Source organism: Vicugna pacos, chromosome 8 (genome assembly GCF_048564905.1).
Source record: "Vicugna pacos chromosome 8, VicPac4, whole genome shotgun sequence".
NCBI lineage: Eukaryota > Metazoa > Chordata > Mammalia > Artiodactyla > Camelidae > Vicugna > Vicugna pacos.
This window is the reverse complement of record NC_132994.1, coordinates 24,861,814-24,876,103: the sequence shown is the minus strand read 5'-3', so window position 1 is coordinate 24,876,103 and position 14,290 is coordinate 24,861,814. Positions and strand designations below refer to the sequence as shown.

At 39.6% G+C, this 14,290-nt stretch overlaps 1 protein-coding gene across 2 annotated transcripts in view; it reads left to right on the top strand.

Annotated features, from left to right (window-relative positions):
- The window catches only part of GPR63 (G protein-coupled receptor 63), a 111,735-nt gene extending 97,669 nt beyond the window's left edge, over positions 1-14,066 (top strand). The window contains exons 8-11 of one of the 2 annotated variants that reach the window (XM_072965640.1): positions 5,333-5,655; positions 9,056-9,161; positions 11,877-12,005; positions 12,700-14,066. The gene's annotated coding sequence lies outside the window, so the exon portion shown is untranslated. The remainder of the gene's footprint in view (positions 1-5,332; positions 5,656-9,055; positions 9,162-11,876; positions 12,006-12,699) is intronic. The other variant, XM_072965639.1, reaches the window with a different exon arrangement.
- The last annotated feature ends 224 nt before the right edge of the window (positions 14,067-14,290 follow it).

Sequence of the window (14,290 nt, the reverse complement as noted above, 5' to 3'; positions counted from 1 at the left end):
TAAGAGAATGCTGTAACCTAATTAGAAGGCCAGATTGCATTACTTTAAATATTAGTATTTAGCTAGATTGTGAACATTGTTTAAAGAGAGTAGGACATAAGAAAATCAACTTCCAAAGTTGAAGAAACACATATCCCCACCTAGCTTACAACTAACAGTAAATTAGCCATCAAATTTTGGAAGTAACATCTATGGATTAAAGTATCACAGTGAAAAATTATGAACTCTTTCAGTCTCCTGAGCTTTCACATCCCCCTTACTAAAGGTACCTAAATATGCCAGTCAACTGTGGTCTGAAAATAAATGATCTTTCCTTTAATTGTGTCATAGTAGGAATTTGCTTTGAGAACCCCTGAAAACACTGTCAATACAGAATGATTTGAGAATAATTTAAAAAGCAAAATAAATGACAGCCCATTACTCTTCCTAATTAAAACAAATTAATTATAGAAACTTGCTGTCAAAGTGCTATACAAGGCAGGTGAATATACTCTAAATAGTTCATTGATTGCAAAAGAAATTCAGATCATATGGTTTCATTCAACAGCACTAGGTACTTAAAATCTTTGTTACAACTGACAGTTTCATACTGTGTTCTCATGGGATTTCATATTTTTTTCAAAATATTTTGCTTTAGTGAAAATTACAGTGTTATAAATGCGATCCATGGACCAATTCTTGTGTTGTATGACTCCCCCTCCCCACATCTTTATTCATGGTATCAATTCTCAGCCATTCAAAGAAAGAAAATTATTTTCATAATGCCTTAGATGGTTTTCTTTTTTCCTGGTCTAGCGAGGTAGCCTGTTATTGAATAAGCTTGTTCTTGATAAAAATTTAATTTTGATATTGTCTTAGGCAACTTGCAAATGGGAATGAGGAAGGATTATAGCAGTGAAATGGATGGATTTGATTAAAGATCAGCCTTGAATAAATCTTTTCTGCCAAATCCCAATATGGAGAGATGATTATATCGAGGACTGGCTGATCCTACCCAATGCCTCCCTCTCACTCCTCTCACTCCACACCCCATCAGAACAGGGATGCAACTCCCAGGAAACTGACTAAGACTAAATTTCTACTACTTGGAGGCCTAGAAGCTAAAAATAATAAAGTTTCAGAAAAAATGAAATTTACATAATTTTTTTTTTGGTATGCAAGTTTGCAGACCAGTGAGAGAGAAAGAAAGAAAAAAAAAAGACTGAACTGTATATTTTTCAAGAAGCAGGAACTAGGCCTGGCCTAAACAGTGCCTCTGTTTTGACAAACATGCAATAATATTGTACGCGGTGTGATCCATTGGCAAAACATTTTTCTCTTCATTTCAAAAAATAACTAAAAATACAATCATGACCAGGAACTTATCAAGGAAAATTAGTATAAATTTTGGACAAATTTAAATGGATGAACTTGTCCATTGCAGTAGTATTTATAATTATGACCATCATGCACTGGGATTTGGGCTCTGTGGTAAGAACCTTGCAAGTGTTATCGCTAGTGTGTGCCAGGTGGGCACAATGTTATTCTCCTTTTGTAGGTAAGGGAACTAAGGATTGGAGAGGTTATTAGTCATGGTTCTCCAGAACCAATAGGATGTGTGTGTGTGTGTGTGTGTGTGTGTACATATATATAAAACATTATACTTTTTTATTTTGATTTGCATTTATTTGCATTAATGAGATTGATCCTTACTGATGACTTTTCTAACTATATATTTTTAATTGAATTATCTATTGGTTTGGGGCATTTTTACTTGGTGAAGTTCTAGTATTTTATATACATAAAATCTGTATCTATATCTGTATCTCTCTCTGTTTCTATCTGTCTATCTATCTATTTACCTGTCTATCAAGATTTATTTTCAGAAATTGGCTCATGTGACTGTGGAGGCTTGGCAAATCCAAAAGCTGCAGGATAGGCCAGCAGGCTGGAGACCCAGGGAAGAGCTGCCCTTCAAGTCTGAAAGCAGGCTGCTGGCAGAATTCCCCCTGTGTTTGTGTCCTAGTCTCTTCTTATAAGTACATCAGTCATATTGCATTAGGACCCACTGCAGTAATCTCATTTAATCTTAATTATCTCTTTTAAGATCCTATCTTCGAGTACAGTCACATTCTGAAATACTGGGGGTTAGGATTTCAACATACAAATTTGAGGTGGGCCCTGTTGAGCTCCTAGCAGAGATTCATTCATTTGTTTAATGAACATTGATGGAGAGCTTACTGTGTGTCTCTCTGTGTGAGATTCTGGAGAAAGATTAAGTGGCATATTTAAGAACATGTAGGCGATTACTACAGAAACACTGTTTGATATCAAAGATGTGTTCCTAACCACTTTAATGTCTTGTAATGGGAAAAATCAGAAAATGAATTAACAATTAAGTATAGTATTATATAACCTTTTGGTGGAATACAATACAACTTAAAAAGGCTGATTATGAAGGAGGTAAGACATATGGGAAACTGCTTTTGGCATAAATAGCAAGTCTGGTTATCTATCTATATGTGTGGTTATTAGGACTACATCTGTGCACAACTGCATAGGAAAAAAAAAGCCTCAAAAGCAAGACATCAAAATACTAATAGTTTTTTTTTTGAGCAATAAATACTCTCAGTGTTTTTGTTTTACTTTCAAATTTTTTGTAATACACTTTTCTAAAATCTTCTAAGAGGTTAACTAATAAAAGGTTATTATTTTTGTTACTTATAAGACTCAAAAGACTGAATAATTTTGACATAGTAAAATCTCTCTTGGGACATTGATTAATCAAGGAACCATGAGTATTAGAACTGGAATATGAATCCAAGGACCATTAGTAACTTAATGATGCTAACTAACTACTGCCTATTTTATGAGCTAATAAGACTCATTGTCATCAGTATCTAAGTGATCTAATGATGCTGTTGACCAAAAATTCATTATTTAATTCTTCAGCTCTGTTTACTTTAAACACATGTTACTGCTTTAATGCATCTGGAAAATCTATGGTATTTGAAAAAAATTATTATTTATATTTCTTTCTCTTCTAATCATGGAAACTTAATGAAGTCTTTGAGAGTTTATGAAATGGTTAAATGGCAAAAGATGGATGTATTTTTATGACTCCCATAAATTTATTCATCTTACTCTTCTGTAATGGCTAATTAATCTTACTTTGGTAGTCTAGTTACAAAGCATGTACATTTCCAAACATTAACTATCCTCAACGTCCTTCTCCAGGGTTTTTCAGATTAAATTAGTATCTGTTACAGAAAGTAAAAAAAAAAAAAAAAAAATAGCACAAATCATTTACTATTCAGTAAGCACATACAATGTTCTGACCACTGCATATTTTCCATGGCAAGTTAGCCAGTGCACTGAGCTAAACTTCAGCATTCCAGCTAATAACACAGGCTGGTCCTTTTCCTATAGTCACTCACCAGTCTTTACCCACACACTTAACTCAACAGAGGGCTGGTTTTAAGTAGTCACCTTAAATAAGGACATTATATTGTGGGGCACTATAGAATACAGCAAAGAGAAAGAAATACAAATATTTTTGAAGTGAGTGAATGCTAGTGTGGCAAACTATGGGGAACAACAAAAGTGCTTATTACCTGCAGCAAAAATTCCCCTCAGTGAAACCTTAAATCTTTCTATTAATGATTATTAAATAATCCTTTGGTACTTGAAAGTAGTCACAGTTAGGATTCTATGACCTTGGTGTCAAAGAATTGTTAAAAGCCTCTTGTTTGACCCCAAAGTAGAAGGCAACATCCATGCCCAGGCAAGAGGAGCTAACTGGAGAGAGTGGATGGGCGGCTGAACGAGGGAGACTGACGATGAGGAGGGCGACGACGAATGACCCTGTGATGGTCTGAATGTTTGTGTGCTCCCGAATTCCTATGTTGAAATCCTAACCCCCCAGTGTAGTGGCATTGGGAAATGGGGCCTTTGGGAGGTAATTATGTCATGAGGATGGAGCCCTCACGAATGGGATTTGTGCCCTTTCAAAAGAGACCCCAGAGAGCTCTGTAGCTCTCTCCTCACCATGTGAGGATACAGGGAGAAGACATCAGTGTACAACCAGGAAGAGGACCCTCACCAGAACCTGGCCATGCTGGCACCTGAGTTTCAGCCTCCAGAACCGTGAGAAATAAATCTGTGTTGTTTATAAGCCACCTAGCCCAAGGTTTTCTGTTATAGCAGCCCAAACTGACTAGAACAGATCTTGACCTCTTGAGAGCACCTGCTGGTGAGTCTTGTCCCACCCAGCAAAAGTAGATTTGGAGAAGGAGTGAGAGAGGAGGTGGGTGGGAGAGACTTAGACCTTAGCATGTATCTCTGGATGCCAAATGGTAAGAATTACGAATAATGTGGCAACCTCAATGCATGGGCTAAAATCAACTTCTCTTATTCTAAAATGAGGCCTATTGGGAGGTAGGTCTGGTGTCTGTGAAGGGCGGATGCAATGTGATGGAAGAAACTGTCCCTTTAGGCTTGGATCATGTCAGTGACCCACACTGTGCCCCTTGGGCCAATGGTCTTATAAAACCCATAGGTCTTGACCTCAGTGCCCTCTTGATTCACTTTTCATCTTTGATCCTCATTCATTCCATCCATTCTGTTTATGATGTAACTACAATAACTACGGGGACTTTGTTTTGTCTCCCACAGAAGGAAGGTGAATTTATACTTGAGAACTTAAGAAAGGGGAAGCCATCAAAAATTGATCATCAAATTTGAATGGGGGCAGGTAGGGGAGAAAAGCAGAGAAAACGGTGGCTATTGCATGAATGGAAACACAAGTTTTCCTTCTCTCTACTCAAATCCAGGGTATGTTGTCTAGTGAATTTTAGTGCAGTTGAAGGGTCACCTCAACTGACCAGTGTGTGACTCTGTTCTGCCTAGGTGACTTGGGGGCAATTACTTAACCTACCAGCTTCCTTTCAGTGTCATTATCCACTTCCTGCTTGGGAACTGAATGGATGGTATGGGAAGTATGTTTTGCCCAGCACCAGACACGTAGGCTCAAGTCGGGGCTCGAGTAAATGTTTACTGACTTCAGTATTTAGAGCAAAGTCCCCCTGGACATATTTGCCTGAAGAACTGGTGTGGCAGGCAAAATAATGCCCCCATCCACACTCAAGAAGTCCATGTCTGAATCCCCAGAACGTAGGAATATGTTACCTTCTATGGCAAAAGAGACTTTGCAGTTGGAACTAAGAATAAACTCCTCGAGATAGGGAAAGCATCCCCAATCAGCCAGAAGGGCCCAATGTAAATACATGGTCAGAGAGAGAGGTGACTATAGAAGAAGGGTGAGAGAGAGATTTGACATTGCTGCCTTTTGCAGATGGAGGAGTATGGCCATGAGCCAAGGAATGTGGGTGGACTCTAGAAACTGAAAAAAGCAAGAAGATGTATGCTTCTTTAGAACCTCCAAAACGGACCTCAGCCCTCCTGACACTTCTTGAGCCCAGTGAGATCCATGTTGGAGTTCTTACCTACCTGGAAGAGAACAAGAACAGAAGTAACCCGCATGCGCACTGTGCTGGGAGAGACATGGGCCTTTATCCACTGGCCAAGTGCAATTATTTAAGCCAAGTGCCATAGGGGCACAGAAGAAGTGGAGATGGCTGGGGACTTATGGAAGGGTTTTGGACAAGTAATGGAAAGGTAAATGACACAGATTTGACATATTTCAGCAGATGTAGAAGTGAGATGAACATTAGTCGGAGGAGCAGCACAGTGGACGTTTGAGAGGGTCATGCACGTTCACTGGCTGGAGTGCTTGCCCCAGAGGACTGGAACTTGGGGTGGGAGGAGAGAAGAGTAGAAAGTGGGGCATCTGTGAAGCCTGGATGGAGAGGCAGCTTTGTCCACAAGAAAGCGCACAGCTTTGGGGCAAAAGACCATGGTTGAAGCCTTGGGGTTGAGCTCTCAAAAAGATAACCAGAGGGAGCAGCTGCAACCCTGTTCCACCTAAGTGCACCTCTGCAATCTGAGCGGGGCACTTACTGAAGTGCATTCTGGCACTAATGGCCTCAGAGGATTCATTCTAAGCTCTCCTATTAGTGACTCACTGCATGTGGGCACTTTGAGAAAACACAGCAGGAAAACACCGACTTGATTATTTCTCTAAAAGAGCCTTGGAAGTAAGTGTTAGTCCATTTTTATTTATGTTACTTCCTACCCAAACCTCCAAACTTTGTACTTCCGAGGATATATTTATAAAGCCCATCAAAATTGGAGACCTCCTTTCTTTACCCCTTGCTTGACACATTTTCCTCGTGTGAGTCAGACGTACTTACCTTCCTTCTCAGTGCGGTGCCACCAACCGGGGCTGGGAGGACAGTTTGCAAGCCCTGCAGAGTGAGAAAATGTGCAGCATGGCAAGTCGACCCCCAGACTAATGCAATGTCCTGTGAGGTCCAGGCTCCCATTAGGCAGCTCAGACCTTTCTATTTTTATTCTCGGGCTATTCCCTCGTGAAACCTGCAAAGCTGAGCCATCCATGCAAACTAGGGATACAGATCCAGTCAATGAGCCTAGAGACTGAAGGGGACAGTTAACAGGTTGAGAACAACTACTCTAGTCAATGGGAAATAGTTCTTTCGTCAACAGAAAAGCTTTCTTTTTCCTCTCTTTTTTAATTGACGTATAGTTGATTTACAATGTTGTGTTAGTTTCTGGTGTACAGCATAGTGATTCAGTTATGCATATGTATCATCTTTTCCATATCTTTTTCCTTATAGGCTATTACAAGATATTGAATATAGTTCCCTGTGCTATACAGTAGGATCTTTTTGTTTATCTTTTTTATATATAGTAGTTAGTATCTGCAAATCCAAAATTCCTAATTTATCCCTCCCCTCTCCTTTCCCTTTTGGTAACCATAAGTTCGTTTTCTGTGTCTGTGAGTCTCTTTCATTTCTAAACAAAGTGACATGATCAAGGAATTAGGAGATTGTAGCAATTTACCAGACAAGAGGAAATAAAGGCCGATACTTAGTTAAGCATGCAAGTAGGATTGAACTTCAGCCCCTGCCCCAACCCACACTAAAATGACAGTGAAGAGATTTTAGCTCTTCAACCTAAAAAGACAAAGGAAATGGAGAGGGGCCAAAAGCAAAAATTTTGAAGCTGGCAAAGTAGATGGATGACCAAAGACTTAATTAGCAGACCTGAGAAATGTGAGGATCTGAAAAGTAACCCAAGTTACACTACAGAATTCTCCATGAGTGAGGAATTGGTGGCTCTGTATGCCTCTGGGAGTGTAGGTGAATTTGGGACTGTAAACAGAAGAATTAATTGAAAGCTTGTTTGGGTAGAAGATTGTCCTGTAGTGGGGGCAAAATTTTACCTCTACCATCTTAGGTTTTCAGCTGGAAATTTTTAACACTACAGATTAACAAGAGAAAAAGCAACAGTTTATTAATGTGAACTATACATATCAGCAAGAAAAACCTAAACCCAAAGAAATTCAAAACAGCAGCTTAGAATCCCAGCCTATGCAGCAACTTCAACAAAGAGCAGTACCTTTGTAGAGAGAGGACATAGCAAAGGAAGGCAGTTTTAGGCTTCCAAGGGCATCAAACTGTGGGAAGGTAAATTTGTGGGAGGAAATTAAAGGAGTAAAGTTTGTTTGCAGATTCCTCTGGTGCCATCTCTGGGCCAAGAGTCTGCTTTAGTAAAAGGAAATTTATATCCTGCCTTTAGGCAGGAAATGGGGAGCTTTTCCTGGGTTTTCTGTCTCTTGAATGCCTTCAGGTCAAAATAATTTTTATGTCAAAGAGGCCTGTTTTGGGGCAACATATTCTGGTTTCCTTCACCCTCTCTCTTCATTCTTCTTCTATTGCATGAAGCTGAGACAATCCCCTCTTTTAACCAAGCAGATGATCAGAGATTTATTGTCTAAGGATTGTAAAATACAAGATCTTTGGACTTGGGAATACCAAGCAGATTTGACGGCAAGATTATTGTATGAAAACAGGGGCATTAAGTGAAAAGTTTACTCTGAATCTGACACCCTTTGCCTTCTTTTCCCTCTCACTTACCATTATGCTGGTAGCTAGATTTATACCATCCAAGTAGACATTGCAGGCTTTTCCTGAGGAATCTGATCAGCCAAGAAGAAAAGCTTTATAGAAATTAATGTTAGATATTTCTCCTCAAATCTGATCTGCCCCTTTGAGATTACCTTTTAGTCAGACTCCTCATTGAAAACTCCATCTATTCATTCACGGCTTTCAAATAGCCTTAGTGAGCCATCCTGAAATATAAGCAGACACCCCAGGATCATCACAAATTTAAATAAAACCTCTGATATGGAAGATAGAGAGCAAGACAAAACTTAGAGGAACAGATGATGCAGGGAGAAGAAAGCCTCAAAGAAATTAATCGTTAATATCCTCTGAGAGACAAAAAATAATTGCATCCATGAAACAGGATTGCAAAATGGAACGGAGAACAAAAAAGAATTACTGAAAATTAAAAATAGAAATGAAAAAAAAACCCACTAGGAGTGGATGGAAGTAAAAGTTAAGAAAACCTCCCAGAATACAGAGCAACAAAAGAGAAATATTCAAGGGAGTTTAACATCAAAATATTAAGAAGTTCAAAAAGAAAAAAAAACAGAGAAACTGAAGGCAAATAATTTTTAATTATATATATTTCAATCATCTATAATAGTTTAATTATTTATATATGCAATATATAATCTGTACAAAGATATATATATCTCACTATTAAAGGACGTAAGTTTCCAATGAAAGGGCTCTCTGAATTGAGTGCTCAGCAAAACGGATAAAAATAGACCCACGCTAAAGAACAGCTCTGTGAAATCTCAGAATGCTGGAGATCAAGAAAGATCCTACAAGTTCCCAGAGAGACAGAGAAATAAACAGTAGGAAGAGGAGAGGGAGGCTCCTACAAAGAGGATCAAGAATAAAAATGTCACAGACAGAAGTAACACTGGAGACTAGAAGGTACTGTTTTCTAACCTCAAAAACAATATCTATACATACTGTTAATCAAATGTGATTTTTAAATGTCTCAAAAATTTACCTTTTTTCAGGATGCTGCATCAGCAAAATGAGAAGTTATAGCTAGAAAGAAGACACGGTGTCCAGAGAACAGAGATTCAACTCAAGAGTTGCAAGAAGGGAAGCATCAGGATGATGGTGAAGGGAGACCTTAATGTGGGGGGTGCAGCTGGCCTGGAGTGGGGGTGAGGGGTGGGGGACGGTCTTCATGGAGCACATCTGAAGTTCCAGTGAGAGATGTCACTAAGATGCAACTGAAAGGACATCTGAGCTCTTTGAATATATTGAGAAGATGCTGACACAAGAGGGGAGAATTTGTGGTTGAATTCATGATAGAAAATCAGGCCAATGAAACTCTGGTGAAAATAAATTGTTCAATAGAGAAAGACATCATATTATGCTATTTGGATCAATAAAAGCATTTACTTGGCCATAAAAATAAAAACATTGATCCAATCAAAATTATAATACGTTTGTATTTGAAGGATGAAGATTGCAAAGTGTGTGGTGGGAGCAGAGAAAGAGAGCTAAATCTTCCTCTTCTCTTGTGAGAAATCAATAGTCAACACCCAACATGGAGAACAGTAGCAACAGACATGTGTCATTGGAAGTAAGGATGCACAGATGCCAAAAGAATCATTTAAAAGACCAGAAAATAGTTGGTTCTGGGGATGAGGAGAAGGAAGGAGGAGGTCTAAAAGTGGATGAGAGGGTGAGGTGAGGAAGGAGCAGTGGAGAAAAGAGACTTAGGACTGGATGAGAGGGATGTATAAATTTAAATCTGTAGGACTGGGCAACTGGTTGGATTAAGAAAAATAAAAGAGTAGGAGAAAGATGATCAGTGTTTCACGTGGGGTAACTGAGAAGACAGTGAGGTTACTAACAGAATTAGGAAGGCCAGAGAAGACATGGGTTATAGTGGGAGCAGAGAGGGAGAGACAATGGAATATAATAGAAAATGTAATGGCTCAGAAATGTGAAGATCCAGATTCTGCCACTTCATCTATATGACCACGGGCAGACCACCTAATCTCCATGGGTTACAGTGTCCTTACCTATGAAGTAGGAGATGGAGAAGAGCATAGTGATGAAGACCCCAAACTCTGGAACTGGATAGCCCAGGTTCAAATACCAGCAGATCCCATTCTTTTATCCCATTTACTATCCATGTGGTTTGGGCCATTTACTTAGCTTCTGTGTGCCTCAGTTTCCTCATCTGTAAAATGGAGATAATAGTATCTGCATTATATATTTATTTGCAGAAGTAAATGGGTTAATACATGAAGCACTTAGAACAAAAAGTCCTATAAATGAATTTATTATAAGTAAACTCTAAACTCTTTTTATTATAAGTAAACTCTAATGTCCATTCCACACTAAGTTTTTATGAATACATATTAGGACATGTTGTATTTGAAATGCCAGTGGAATATTCAGGGGAAGGAACAGGACAAGCAGTTATAAATATACTTCCAGAACTTGTGAGGGGAATCAGGATGATAAAAATTTGCAAGTTATTTGACTACAGTGATTGTTGATATTGGGAGAGTGAATTAGATTGCTTAAGGATAAGAGAGAAAAAAACCTGATACTACAAAATAAAAATACCCGATTGAACATAAAATATAAATGGACTAAACCTGAAAAATAGGAAGGAAACTGCAGAAGCATCAACAGATTTTCTCCCAGTAGACACCAGGTAGCACCAATAGATTGTGGCAAGAACTTGAGCCTTGGACCTGAACAGACCAGGGTTTGACTCTTGATTCGCAAGCCGTGTAAGCTGGGGAAAGTATTTATCCTAGCTAAACATACTCTACCTCAGCTGGGAAATACATAAAAGTTTATATGAATTAAATTACATATTATGAGGAACGTGTCCAATACAGTGCATATCACAGAATATACGCTGGGATGTCCTACACATACAGTGTTGCACACACAGTAGGAGTTATTTACCCCCACGAGCCTGTGTATACCTGGGGCCGTTGATGTTCATGCCGCCGGGAAGTCAAGCTGTTTCCTTCCTCAGTCCATCTCTTTCCTAGGTTTCTTCTCTCCTCATTCAGGCCTTCATTTCTCTTGGAGTCTCTGTGCAGCCATAACTTTCGAATAAGAGTCATGATTCTGTTGTCTGCTCCGTAAACAGTGTGAACAAATGACCCAGTTCACAGAGCCACGGCCAGGTGCAATGCAACATCTTCGTAGCAGGCATAGTACTTTGCATCTGCACACTGACTTCGTGCCTGATGCTGCCAAAGCACTTTCAGGAGCACGGTTAGATTTGAGAGTCCCCTGGTTTGATACAATAATGAAGGAAATTCAAATCCTGGAAAATGATAGGCTGACCTGACTAACATCCAGTGACAAAGAGTGCAGAAAAAGTCAGGTTTGATAGGTAGGATATGAAATCACTAGGGATTGGTCGCAAAAATGAAACAGTAAAAGCAGGAGTTCAATAAATGCTTGTTTTATTGACTGCGCCGTCTCTCTACAATCCAAAGTATTGATCTATGTGCTTGAGGAAAGCAGAAAAAAAAAATTTAAATTATAACAAAATAGAAACAGGTAGAATATAGTTCTTGGGATAGATTGAAACAGGGATAACTAACTGCAAGTTAGGACTCAAGATATAGATTTACACTAATTATTGTGGAATATATATGGTCGCATCATAATATCTCAGCCTTTCCTTCCTCTTTGAGCATTTTGTGCTTCTTCAAAAAATCTTATATTTCAGCATTTAAAAAAATGTATATCCAAGAAATCAAACACAACTCAAAGACTATCTATTACACCGTCCAAACTGTCTGTGTAATCATAACGCTGGGTTTTGAAATTGTGTCTTTGCAGAAGCAGAAAGGCAAAATGGAAAATCCTTCATGCCCTACAAGATGCGTCCCATTAGGAGGACCAATCTTAGAACAAGAGAGATGCAGGAAAGAGAAGCCAACGCAAGGTTATCTCGTTGCCCATCAAGAAGTGAGTTCTGCAGGTGTCTGCTTCCAGGAACCACAGCATCATACCAGCGGGTTTATGCTCATTTTATGCTCTAGGCTTAACACTACTGGCAAGGATTCTGCTGCCAATCAGAGTTAAACCAGTACTCAGCACTAATGAATGATTCTTAAGGTTTTATGTGTGGAAGAGCTGTGGCCCAGCCCAAGCCAGTCAGTGGGGCCAGAGTGGCCTCCAGTGATTGACAATATTTTGGTTTTTATGCAAAGTTTCCTGCCGTGAATAATGAATTGCTTAGCTCCAGCAAGACACACGCAGCTGGGGAGGGAGTTGGCTTTGGAGGTAGAGAATTCATGTGTGTTAGACGTCTTTGCCCAGTGCTTAAAACATTGGTTGGTTCTTTCATCTACAAAGTGAGGCCAATAATACTTTGCAGGGTTCTTATGAAGCCTAAATGATTAAACATAAAAAAGTGACCACCTCAGGGTCTGGCATATATTTAGAACTCCATAAATTTTAGATATTTCGTTTTTTTCTCTCTGAGTGGAAAATGGTCTTAGATAAATGACTGCAAAGCTGATCTTTGTCTACCTAAAAGTAGAGACGGGCGTACCCTTGTAATCACATTAGCCCTTTTCCATTTTATTGTGGCCGGAGAGGTGGATGTCTGTTGGCCCTGCTGGCTTGAATCTGCATAATCGTTTTGATTTTATTTCAGTGAGGGAGCGCCGAGAAAGGCAGTCTTGGAGAAAATGCCAGACACTTGTGGCTGCTCAACTGATGTTAATTAACCCTCACTAGCAGCATTTTGGCAACAGACCTTGACTCCTGTGACCTTTCATGCTGGATTGAATTACTCTCCAATGTTTCCTTTTCTCAGCCAAACCCTTCAGAACCTCCTCTGGCTGTTGGCACAATTCCATGAGCACTACAGTTTCCTGAGAAGCCTGAAGCTGACACCTTAAATGTGTTATTGCTAAATAAGTAGAATGTGAGACATTACATATCCAGTTTTGGTGATGGAAGATACCCAAGTAATTGTCATAAATATGCAAATATTCCCACCCTGAGCTCTGTGGAGGCTCAGGAGGATGGATTCAGGAGCGTCTTCTGCCTCCTGCCTGCAGTCCTTCATGAGCCTTGTGGTTATGCAGCAGGTCCACTCACCAGGACAAGGAACGTGGCTGGCAGAACGACTGCATCTCTCAGAGGATCAGCAGCTTAAATTTGGTGCCTTGGGTAGCATCGGCTTTATGTTAATTTTTAGTCCTCCTTCACTTTTTCTCCCGCTGTTTATGAAAAGGTGTTTTATTATGTGATTTGATTCTGTTTGAAATGAAGGCAGTAGGAGTCCCAGAGCTGAAAGAAGATGCTGACGCTTGCAGCCCTCCTGGGTCTCCTTCTGCCTGAGATGACAGTGCCCAGGCCCCAGCTATGACAAGGAAGGAACATGTCAGGTTCTGATCGTCCTTTGCATCCCCACCACTGCATTTTCTTGTAGAATGTGTTTAGTGCAATTTAACATTCTACTGTAAAGACAATTTTCAAGAACTTGGTAATAATAGTTATTATTTTGTAATTGGAGGTTACTACTGTTACTCCTGTTAATGCATTTTCTTTCCTGGAAGGAGACAGCACTGTCACAACATGTCAAAATGGTCAGTTTACTTTTCTCTCTCCTTCACCATATTTAATTTTTTCCCCATTGTTTCTGCATCACCTGGAACTGCGATGGGTACAGAGTAAACTGTTCAATAAATATTGGCTGGAGGAGTGAATGATGAGGTCCTACGAAATTAGCGGGACACAGATGACAGGGATGCAGCCAAATACTTACAGACTTAGGCTGGTGAAAAGTAGTATTATTTGCATGGGTTCTCCCCCACCTTCAACCTGCTCTTAGCTAACCGCATCATATCCTTTGGGGAAAATGAGTTTCTCAGGGAAGCCTTCTTTCATGCTATTTATCTTTTAAGCTTTATAAGTGCAGAGACCAAGGTGGTTTTTGCCCAGCATTCTATTCCTGGCACTCAGTAGAGAGCCTGGCATATTACAGACACACAATAAATATTTGCTGAAAAATTACTCTACGTTCTGACTGCGCCTCTTTTCTCTACCTACTACCAAAGTGTCTAGACACTCATCACATTTCGTTTAGAACACTTCCGTGGTCTTCCTGCCGGACTTTCATCCAGCCAGTCCACACTAGAATTGGATGCACACAGCTGCCAAAGTAATTTTCACCAAGCTGTGTTCACGCCATAAACTTCCTTAAGTCACCTTCAAATTCCTCCTATTTATTAACTTGT